The sequence below is a fragment of the Pundamilia nyererei genome, unplaced genomic scaffold, assembly GCF_000239375.1.
Source record: "Pundamilia nyererei isolate P.nyererei 1_Seehausen unplaced genomic scaffold, PunNye1.0 scaffold00001, whole genome shotgun sequence".
Taxonomy (NCBI): Eukaryota; Metazoa; Chordata; class Actinopteri; order Cichliformes; family Cichlidae; genus Pundamilia; species Pundamilia nyererei.
The window spans coordinates 10,147,388-10,159,693 of NW_005187402.1; positions in this window are offsets into that span (position 1 = coordinate 10,147,388).

The following is a 12,306-nucleotide window of genomic DNA, read 5'->3' on the forward strand; positions in this document are numbered from 1 at the left end:
AAGGTTTACAGGAAAGAAGAAAAACAAAACAAAACAACCCAGCAGAACTTTAAAATAATGTCCCACTATTAATAATCAGCAAGGTGTCAAAAAGTGATTAATTTATAATTTATATGGCATTACTCCTCCTTAGTATACCATTTATAAATACAAATATATGTTCACGATTATAACTACAGCACTGACTGTAGTCATAAATAATAATAAATACAGATCTAAACATATCTGTATTTATAAATGATATATTAAGATGGAGTAAATATAAATGATGAATTACACACTCAGTATTAGCTTTCTAAATCTTAATAGTGTGACATTATTATAAAGTGCTACCAATAATTCTGCTGTAATTTTAGTAGTTAGTTACTTCCATGTATTTATAACATAAAATCAAACAATATTTTCCCCCAATGTATTCTGTAAATACTTATTCACAACATAAAGAAAGGAAATATTGTTTGTTTTTATGTTAAAATGCATCAGATTTACACCCTATTTAAAATTTCTTTCCTGGAAGAAAATAACTGAGGTTACTCATTACTTAAACACTGTCAGATTAATTACTTCTTCTTTCCTGCAAAATCTTGAATATTTACTCCCTTATCCAAGTGTGTGTATTTGTAGGTAACTATAATTACATTTTTAATGTCAGATAAAATGTAATAACATTCCTTTCAGTTTTAGGGAAATCGTACCTTTAATCATGGGCATTATTATAAAGTGCTGCTGAGCTGTTTAACTATTTATGCTACACAGGCAGCTGACAAACACACAAAGGTGTCCGCTGATAAACCTGAAGTTGCATGCTTTACGATTTGGTGCTCTGCAAAGTTGGCTTTTATTCACAGACCAGATTGTTTGAAAGAATTTGTCATGCTTAATATTTTCGGGAAACAACACACACATGACCTGCAGCAACGACCTGAGTGGTCTCTTTTGGACAAACTAATTAATACAGGTTAGACCAAAAGTATGTGACTAATTTAATATAAATTATGTCAAAAGTGCTGAAAATGAATTCTCCATTATGATGTCATCGTGTCAAACATTTTCATAAAGATAGTCATGAAATATGCAGGACTCATGAAGTAAAATGTGTTTCTTTTTCTTCTTTTCTACTGATATACCAAATAAAACTTGCATAATTTCTGAACTGAGAATTAAGAGGTTCTTCATGACTAATATGTGAAGTGACTGCTTCCACCTCCTGCATATTCACAAGGCTTAATAGCATCCATCTCTTTAGAGTAGAAAAATGCAAAATAATCCGAGAGTGAAAAGAAAAGTAAAAGCATTTAATGGTTTTGGATACGACGATTTCACAGCCAAAATTGTTTTGGAGAGAAATAACTTGCTCTCCAGACGGGTTTATCTCGACATTTTAAACAAATAAGGAAGTGAAACACGTAGACCTGCATTCGTTGATCTCGTCCTGCAGGTTTCTCCATGTTTTTCAAGGCACAGTCACTACTTGTTTATGTTCCTCTCAGTGCACTTACACCAAATATGTGCCAAGAAGATTATTTATCATTTAAATCTAAACCAATTCACAGCATCAGTGAACACAGAGCGCTTTCATTCCTGTCAAGTCCTAAAGATAATAAAAAAATAAGCTCAAAAATTTATAAAGTGTAAGAACAATCAGTTATCCTGATAGAGCTCATAACAGAAGCTAGTGTTCAGTCCCCCCGCTATGTGACCAAGGCTTTAAACAGCCTTGGTCTTATCAATGTTTGAAAGTTAGAAGGTCAAAACATTTAAGTCGCCCAACACAAATAAATAAATGAAAAGAGTTCATGGAAGCACTTTTTCAGCTAAATCAGGGCTCAGAAAGACTCCCAACTAAAAACCAAGAGGCTTCTTTACCACGAGGAGCAACATTCCTTCAGAGGAGGATTAGGAATTAGCCTCTCAATCCTTCAGCAGGCACCAGAGTACTTAAGTATTTTGTGCATCTTCCTTAAAAGAGCAATCACCTGGAATTATCTCAAATAGTATCTATGACTGGATTTTACTGCGTTTCACTGACCATTTCACTTGATTGAATACACTGAGCCTGCAGATAACATAAAAGCTGCTCAGCGTGCTGCCAAGTGCCCCGGGTGAGCGAAACCTTTAGTATCATTTGCTGAAAATTCGACTTCAGCAGGAGCATCCTCCTTTCGTTTTATGTGCTTCTGTGGTGAGATCTGCCTCAATTTCAAGAGGATCACTTTTTCTTCTTGGCAGGAAAAACAATATAAATCTGGAATTACATAAGACAAGGAGCAATTTGCCTTCTTTTGTACAGACAGGCTTCTAGTTGTGCGCAGCATTTTGTTATTATTTTAATCTATTTAACATGAATCAAATGAGATTAAGAAAGTAGACAGTAGATAAAAACATACCCACATTTATTTTCCGCATTTATTTTGTTCTGAAACGTCAAAGATTTATGTAGTGTTTGCACAATCCTGTTTCTCTAAGTTATATTTTAAGGACTGATTGTCAAACACGAATGCGAGAAGGAGGCTTTGCTTGAAACTGACATCTCTGTGGAGAGCTGCGTCCCTCTTTGACCTTGTGCTGCTCCTCTTCAAAAACCTGACCTCTAAGTGACGTGGTGGCGGAAAAGCTGTGGACGCTCACACCATATGTCCAGTATTATGCAGTCCAATAAAAGAGAACAACCCAAACACACGGTGCTGGTTTAGGATCAGCACAGCGTGACCTGTGAAAATAGACAAACAGACACACGCATACAGTTTTTACTTATGTAAGAAAGTTTCTTATTTCACAGGATTCTCTCCTTATGCTTGCTGTGGATGTTTTTATACCATCGATAGGCACGCAAATGCCAGCTGGTAGTGAAGCCCCCACATACACTTAATCTATAGCTGCCCACCTGGTTGAGTGGGCTTCTGTAGTTTAGTCACGTAGCCTCTCCCAGACCATATATGGGTGATGTTGTGTAATACTCAGAGACATTGAAAATACTTTTTTTGTTGTTGTATAACTGGGCTTTCAGATTAGTAGCATGATTTTTTGGAATGACCATAAATAGACTCGAGGAGCCGAGATTCAGAGACAGAAAATGCGATCTGCTCTTCCAGGATTGTCACTCTTTTCTTCGAGCATCCATCTCATACAGAGATGTTTTTTTCTTTTCTTGGTCATCAAAGTAATGAATAGCCAAGAACACAGGCTCCTGCTCTATTGTAAAATAAATCAGGCTTGGATATTCAGCGGATGCTAGCTTTAGAATAATGTTATTAAAAAGTATCAATTAGTGGGAAAAAAGCTCTTTCTTTTCCATATTTAGACACTGATTTTCAGAAAACTTGCAATATCAAAAAAGCAGATGGCAGCAACCCAGCACATATAGCCATGCAGACATGGCCACAACTATCTGTCAAAGTTCAAAAATCAGAATGGGGAAGAAAGGTGATTTAACTGGTTTTAAACTGGTGGTTGTTGGTGCCAGAGTGGGCTGTTCTGAGTATTTCAGAAACTGCTGGGATTTTCCCACACAATCATCTCCTGAAAAATAGAAAATATCCAGTGAGTGACAGCTCACTGGGTGAAAATGCCTTGTTGATGTCAGATTAGAGGGGACTGGCCAGACTCCTTTGAACTGATAGGAAGGCAACATTATTTTTGCAGCCAAGGTGTGCAGAAGAGCATCTCTGAGTGCACAACATTCTGAATCTTGAAACAATACAGCAGCAGGAGACCACACCAGTGAACAGCTAAGAACATCAAACTGAGGATTACACTTTGGGAAAGTTTGGGAAAATGGCCTCATGGTAGGTCAGAATTTTCCTTTTCTCCCTGTTTCCTTTCCTTATGAACGACCTCCTGACAGCCACTCTTCCACTGAAAACCATTTCTGATGAGGCTTCAGTGAACAGTAGATGGATTAATCGAGGCGCCACATGCATCTCTCAGGTCCTGTGTCAGGTCTTTGCTATATTTCTTCCTATTTCTTAAGGGCATGACTTTCAGATATTGTACATCTACTGTAGATCGTTTTTTAGGCCTGCCAATTCTCCTTTTGTCCTCCACTTTGTTCAGTTTCCTAAAAGTTTAAAGACACACTAATGGCTCTTTTGGAATAACCTTGTTGGTGCTAAAAATCAAATTTTATGCCTGTCAGACTGTGTTATCTTCTTCACACATTCAGCTAAAGAACAAATTATATGCTGTTGCAACAGGCTGCTAGTAACAAAGTGCCTTAAGATACAATTTACAAGAAATCACAACCATTTCTTCATAATTTAGGAACAGTTGGGGATATTTTATAGTGATGTCTAACATATTGTATATAGGACTATAGAGCGAGCATGAAAGAAGCAAAATGAGAAAAACAGAAAGCAAACTGAACAAAACATAGCCATTAGTGTTATCGCACTCACTCAGTAAGCATCACGTCAGTGGCTTCCTCCTTAACTGACTGAAGCCAGAATCATCCATCAGGCCGCAGCGGTGGCTCGGGGAACAATCCTCCACCTGGATAACTGCATGTGGTTAAAGTGGTGCTTTCTCTGTAGGTACAAGCTTTGTGGAAACAAATGACAATCTGAAAGCAAGGCTGGATTTAGGCTTTGTTATCATTAGTTTCAGGTAGAAAAGACCAAACATAACTATAGAAGTGAAAATGCTGCTTTTAATTAAACCAGAAACCCTCACAGCTTCACTAGTAAATGATTTTTACATCAATAATGCAGCAAAGGGCTGCTTGCTGTGGTGAACCACTCCTGAGGTACCCTGAGGTCTGTCAGCCATTTCAGATGGTATTGGCATATTAATTTGCTTCTATCAGTTGTTTTTATCCTCATTGCCAATCCACTGCTTCCATTGCCAACGAGTTGGCAGTTATCACGTCATTCAGTGTTTTTTGTTTCACCCTGCTGAATGGAGGTTATGTGCTCAGTTATATCAGGTTAAAATAGCAACACAATTCTGCATTTAAGGCTGGAGGATTGGCAGATTTAAAGTCTTTTGGACTTAAAATAATGACACTATGATTTGTTTTCAAGTGCTGGCTGATAAGGATTAGGGAAAAGTAATTCCCAGTCAGTGGAAACATACAGTTTTCATAGGGAAAGCCAGGCTGAGACCATCTCCTTACTTTATTTTTCACTGTAGGAAAAATAGTTTTGGTCATGCAGATAGACGTGCACTTTGAACTTCCTATCTATAACAGGCTTTAAAAAAGACTTTCAACTGATTAAAAAAACATCAAATTTCTCCCTTTCATTGTTGCTAGAGTTCATAATAACTGGATGCCAATTTATAGGCCGGTCGTGTGGAGAAATAATTCCTCCTTTTTGAGATGGTTGTTACTGGCTTAACTCCAGCAGCATAAGCCGTTGTGTGGTCCCCTAATGAGCTGTGTGCGGTAGCCAAAATTTAGGCACTGCTGGCCACCACTAGCTTTGAGATCACACTGTGCAAACCACACGTTACCACACATCTCTGGCTACCCTACCATGATGATTACCACTAGAAATTATGCCCTTCTTCTCACATGACCACTAGTCACCATAATCTTTATAATCAGTGTTGGATTACAACAATATACTGACCCTGATAGAAGGTAGTGAGGATGACTTTTGATACAAAACGATCATTCGCTGGGTTGAAATTGTCAGAATGGTGCTTCTGTGGTGCTTTCAAGTGTCTCCCAGTGTCCGATTATCAAATAAAGCTTTCCATATGTATCATACTTTGAACAATAAAAGTTTCTTAAAACAACTTCTCTAAAGGGAGGTCCCATCTGGGTTTGTTCAGAGGAGCAGACGATTCACACCTCAGCTCATACACGTGACAGCCATAAGCGTCTGGTAGCACATTTCCCATGAACCACAGCACAGAAGCTAAACCCACGCTGGCTTTAATGTTTTCATTTCCCTGGCAACAGACATCTGGGGCAACTGATTAATGTTTCCAATTCAAGATAACATGAAATATTTGGGCAAAATACCCATATGTCTGTCCTGGTCTCCTACGATTGTCACTGTAAATGGGAAACAGAGTTAAAATGCCCTTTGAGACTTTGTTATGGATAAATGAAAGCGGGGAAGGAAAAAAATGTATCAGCTGAAGCTACTCAGAAAGTTATCAATTCAGCCTTATTTTCTTGTGTCTGACATACTCCACTGGATATCTATACAAAAAAGTCCAGACATGGACCAAATCTTTTCACCTAAAATGAAAAAAAAAGAAAGAATAGTAGCTATTTCCTTTCCCAATAAGTCAAACTGCTGATTTTAGAAGTTTGGCAATGTTTCATGAATGCCTTTCTGCCCAAACTGCTTTCTGCTGCAAATTGAAATACCTGCAGAGACGGTGGATATTAAGAACGCAGCCGTGACAAGCCGCAATATAATTTAATATGCTTTACAATGTGTGCACTGCACATTGCCTACCCAGCTCCCTTACCGTGTCCTGCTGGAATTTATGTCTGAACAGCAACCAGACATCTTCCATGCATTTTTGCACTCCTTCTCCAGTTTCTGGGTTGCATCAGTTGCATTGCAGTAGCGTTTAAAGGAGAACAGTAATGGCGTGAATAATGTTGTATTTGGTTTGAAGTAGCGGGATTTATAGTATTCTTGTCAGTAAAAGTTTTTCATTGTAATAATGAGGTGCTTTCGGTGGAATGGTGGAAAAACCGTGAAACCATATGCACTTCAGAGTCAGGTGGTTTTAACATTAGACAGAGAAGTATCCAACGCATACTTCACCATTTGTCATGCTTTTCTTTTTTGTTCTCATTATTTTATTTTCATAATTATTGCAACACCGAACTTGAATCTATCTAAGTGTGCTGCTGCGGTTGGTTCTAATATTGCTGGCTGCTGTGCGGTGTCATTACCTGTTGGTTACACTGTAACATGAACTTCCTCTGCTAACGAAATCGAGCCTGTTGACACAGCAACTGTTATCAGTCCGATCAGACTGATTCATTTGTTTTTGTCTAATGTGAATCGAAGCAGTTTAAACTATTTGAAAATTGCTCTCGCACTTGTGGATCTTGGATCGGCGCTGTACAATAATTTAAGGACAACAAGATCCCGGTGGTTACATCACAGCTTCGAGGTGGCTCAGCAGCAGGCATCAGTCACTACAGACTAATGAAAAGGGAAGAAAACGGATTTCATCAATGCTGCTCAGCTGCCAGTTTGCCAGAGGAGACTAAACTGTTTTGGCTGCACAAAAGAACAGATGAATAGCCCTTTCTCTTGCTTGTAAAAAGCCCAGCACATGATTGAGTTTATCTGGTAGAAGATACATGGAAACACTATCTTTTGGCTCAGCATCTCTCTGACATTCACTTTATCTGCTTCCACCTCTCTCTGTCTCTCTTTCGAGTCGTTATACGTTATAATCCCTGCCCACACAGTTACGGTCACAATGACTGCCTGTACAGTAGCATAAACCATTCAACGGGACATTTATTGATACGGGATCTGCTCTACTGGAAATGCACAGCTGGCAAAGAAGCGATTTCCTCTCTAAGTGTAAAAACTGCAAGTCTTGCACTATCTTAAGTGCTATTTATATTTGAAAAAATCCCCCCTAAACTGCAGCCAATGAAGGTAGGAATGGATCACTTCAATTTGATAAAATCCTGTACAGTTTCTGGCTGAAATGCTCAAGCCTGCAAAATCAGTGTTAGTGCAAGTTGTTTGACAAAGACAAAAGACCCTACTGTAGTTGGGTTGTCAGAAGGTGAGTCCATCAGAGTGGATTCCTGGCCAATGATGCTTAAGGCTGGAAATGGCCTGGCAGGAGCCCAGACCGTACATAGCCTGAGTGCTGCTGAGTGGACACTTTAGCAATGCGGTGAGATCCGACCATTAGATGATTGCCTCTGTGGTTTTGTGAAGGGGGTGAGACTTGTTATGTCTTTAAAGTTTCCTCTGAAGGATCACGATGAGGTCTTTGATCCACCATGTTCCACCACAGCAACTCTGGAAAATCTTAAAAACGACTCTGGCACGATATGGAAAAAACACTAGCAATCTGTCATTGCAGATTTAAACGAGCGATGCCTTTAGTCAGTCTATGGTATGTAAATTAAATTGCAGCTTTATTTCCCCATAAAAAAAACATCTAGTCTCTTTTTACTCTGGCATGCCGTTTCACCTCCGCTTTGCAAAGACGTGATAATACACTCTGTCAAATAGCCTGTTTGTGGCATTCTCATCGTATTAAAACCTGTATTGTAGTAATCTGGTAAACAAAAAGCCTCTGTTCTCAACATCATTATTCCAGGAATACCAGCAATCAATGTGAAGGCACCATGTTACTGCACCTGGAAATGGACGTAAGTAGCAATTTGTTGATGTGGAATTGTCTTTCAAATTCAAAAGAAAGTGCAAGTAATTGTCATTAGAATTTAAGATTGATTGTCACTTTGGCACAAGTTGTGATTAAAGAGTATGTAAGACTACAAATGTGTTAAGTGTGTGGTGTGCATTCTTTTTTTTTGTCATTGTGGAAAAAATGGAGCTGACAAACTAATATTGACATGTGAATAAAAAGCAATCAGATAAATTATAGTGTTTCAGTTTTCTTTGTTCGTCCATCCTGCAGCTGATGCAACTGGAATCACAGTTACAATAAATTCAAATCTTTACTGCGCTGTTTTATTCACTTATGGTCCTCATTTCCGGCTTCGGCCTGTGCCTCAGTACATCAAGGAAATTAAAAGGGCAAGAAAAGGGAACGGAAACCTTTGTGAATCAATTGCTGAATGATAAGGACATCTCTGTACGCTAATCAACTGTGGGGCTGCAAACTAAATCTAAACTTGGCACTGGACCATTAAAGTTAAATGAATTGCTGTCAGTAAAAGCCACTCATTTAAGTTATGCACTCACAATATATCAAGGAAATGTTTAGGTTGTCTTGCGTGTCTGGTATAGAGAGAGTAGAATCAATAAGTTCAATAGGAGAAACAAAGATAAAGTTTAGATAAAGTGACACTTTCTTGGTGAGCTGCACACCTTTCCTGACAGGTTATGGATTATTTTATACAGTATTGAACACAGGTGATATACTGGGAAATTTAAACCACAATCACGGCTCAAAGAACGACAAAGCAGTTAGCCCATATCAGATTCTGAAGCCATGAAGACATTTGTGAAGCCTGAGAGTATTAATCACACTGACACTGCCGTTCCAACATAAACACCCTCAGTGAATAACTAATGATGTTTCATCATTTCAGTTGCACTTTAGTCCTAATTAGCAAACATTAGCATGCTAACACAGTTAACCCAAGATGCTGAACTTTGTAAACATTAAAAGTGCTAAACCCTGTCACTGTGAGTTGTTAGCATGTTACTGCTGTTACTGCAACTTCTGCATGTGTGTGTCCGTTTCATGTTTTTGAGAGCATGAAATGTCCACAGTGTACCGGGATGTCTGTTACACGTTCTGCCGTGATACTGGGTTGACTGATGTTAGTATTTGGTGGTCCCATACAGAAGCACTAGCATATGGCTCTAGAGTGTTTACACTTTCACAGTGTTTCAGAACAAACAAATCAGTCATTGACTTCTATAAAACACACTTTTCCCTAAACAGATATCAGGATTGGACATCGTCTTAAGTCGGACTTTGTGTTTTGCTCGTCTGTCTTAGGATATTTGTTGTGGTTTGGAGTGTACATGATGTGCTGCAAACAGAGCCAATGTTTTCAGCCATCTGCCTTCCCTAATATGAGCCATAAATCTTTATGGAATTTGGCTCATACCTTTTTGGATTCGGTAAAAACTGCAAAATTTCCTCGCAATTATTTTATTTCCTAAACTGTTATCTGCTTCAACTGACTGGTGATAAATCTTGATGGGCTTTTTTGCATGGGTAATTACACATGAATTACCCATTAAGATAAGAAATGTGCATTGTCCAGAGGATAGCTTGGAAATATCTTGGAAATTGACCTTTCTTTATCAGTTATTTAACCCAGAGGGAGTAGTCCCAGTTTCTCGTTAATCGTCCCCCCTCCACCATGAAGTTCTGTCCTGCGGTATTAACTGTCAGTATAGGCAATTTGTACACAAGATATCAGCCGCTGTGTTTATATTGCTTGTTTATCCAAGTAAACTGAACAGACCCATTTGTGGAAGAGCCAAGTTGGGTCATATCAGCTCAACTCAGAAGCCTTAAGGAAAGGTTATTGAGACTGGGTGAAGGTGATGACTCTGCAAGCCCCAGGTTGTCAAAATTATCCAGACAAAAGTGTATGCTCTGATAATAATTGTACCCAAGGAAACACATGCGTGTTGCTCTTACTGTTTCCCTTTTTTACTGTGGCAATTTTTTTTCCACTGTTGTGGTTTATGTTACAGAAACATGTCTTTAACCTCAGCTGAGAATTTTGTACCTTAATGTTATAGTAGAAAAAGGGTCAATTTAAGAAAGGGGAAAGGTGGATTGAAATTAATTGTTCATATTTTACTAATATTCATTCATTTACTTGGAAATGGACTAGTATTTGTACAGAGTTCCCAATCTCAATCACCAATAAAAGCTTTAACTACAGTATTGTTAGAAAAGAAAGACTTCACAGGACTCTATACATGTGAAATAGTCAGACTCGAACGTCAAGGAATGTGGTAGGGAAGCAGACTACGCAGACATTTCGGGTTTCCAGAGGTGAGCAATTTATTTACAGTGAACTCCATTTAATAAAACTTCCCCCCCCAAAGTAACTCAGTTAACAAACCTCAACGGTACATGGCTCTGGTAACACAGCTCACCTCTCCTCTCTCATCTGAATCTGGCACAGACTGGCAGCCCTTCAACTAGCCCAGTACCACTCACTTGAACTGAGGGATCTAAAACTTTACACAGATGATTAAAAAAGACACAAAACCTCCTCACACGTCTAATTAGCACATTTACACAACTAAATGGCTCTATTAACAAAAAGAAAAAGATTCAACAAATCCCTTTAAACCTTGAAACAAACAAAAGGAAGCATTTCTATGGAAAAAGAAACCCCTCCACTTGGTTCGACCTGCTGATGTCATGTGTGACATCATCAGGACTTTAAAATGAGGAAATGCTAGGCGGGCCTTTCCCCACACCTGACCCACATGAAGACTGAAAAGAAAGAACAAAGTAAGTATGAACAAATGACTTAATCTGTAACACAATAAAATTGCAGAATGTTTGTTTTGCCGGCCACAGAACGCTTACACAAACGAACCCGGGATAGTTAGTGCAGCAATGTTACTTGACAAATAGCAAATCATAGCAAATAAATAGAAACAGAATGTGCATAATGTGCAAAAAAAAGGTCAACACATATGGGACAAATGGAGAGCATTGCAACTGCTCAGCCACTTTGTCACAATACAGGCTTGTGAAAATGTAAATACACCTTTACTGCTTCCATGGGAAGCACCTAGCTGCAAGTAGCAGGTAGCCACTACTAGCTGCCTCTTGGTGTTGCTAATCAAATCAAATGCACTTGATTAACTGATCATAAGCAAGTGTCAGCAAGTGTCAGCACCTCTATAAAAAGAGTTTGGCAGTTTATTGGTCTGGAGCATTTAGGTTTGTTTCAACATACAGTTGTGGAAAGTTCATGACAGCACAATTAGAAATATTGAACAAGCATAGTGTGTTTGGAAGAGTTACCAGAAGAAGGTCTCTTCTCTCTGAAAAGAAATCAGCGGATTGGCTTAGGTTTGTAAAGTTGCATCTGAATAAACCACAAGACTCCTGGAACAATGTCCTTTGGACAGACCAGACCAAAGTGGAGACTTTGGGCCAGTAATACATAGCGCCACATCTGGCAAAAATCAGCACAAACACCTCATATTACCTGTCAAGCATGATGGTGGGGGCGATGATAGGCTTAATTTATAGCCAAAGGAATTTGGGACCTGGCAGTCATTGAGTTGACCATGAACCTCTCTATATACCAAAGTACTTTAGAGTCATCCATCCAAGAGCTAAAAGTCAAAAATGGGTCATGCAACAGCATAATGATCCCAAGCACAACACCAAAAAATAAAAATCAAGGAGTTACCATGACCCAGTCAAAATTCATCAAAGTTCAACCCCACTGAAATACTGTGGCAAGACCTTAAGAGATGACTCCCTGCAAAACTTCAATAAACTGAAGTCCCTTTACCAAGAAGCGTGGACCAAAAGTCAACCACAACAATATGAGAGACTGATGAAGTCCAACAGAACTTCAAGTTATTGGTGATAAAGCTGGTTTGAAAAGCTGAAGCCACTGACTCACAGGGTGCACTCAGTTTTTCCAGGACTGCTTTGAGTTCTGTAAAAACAACT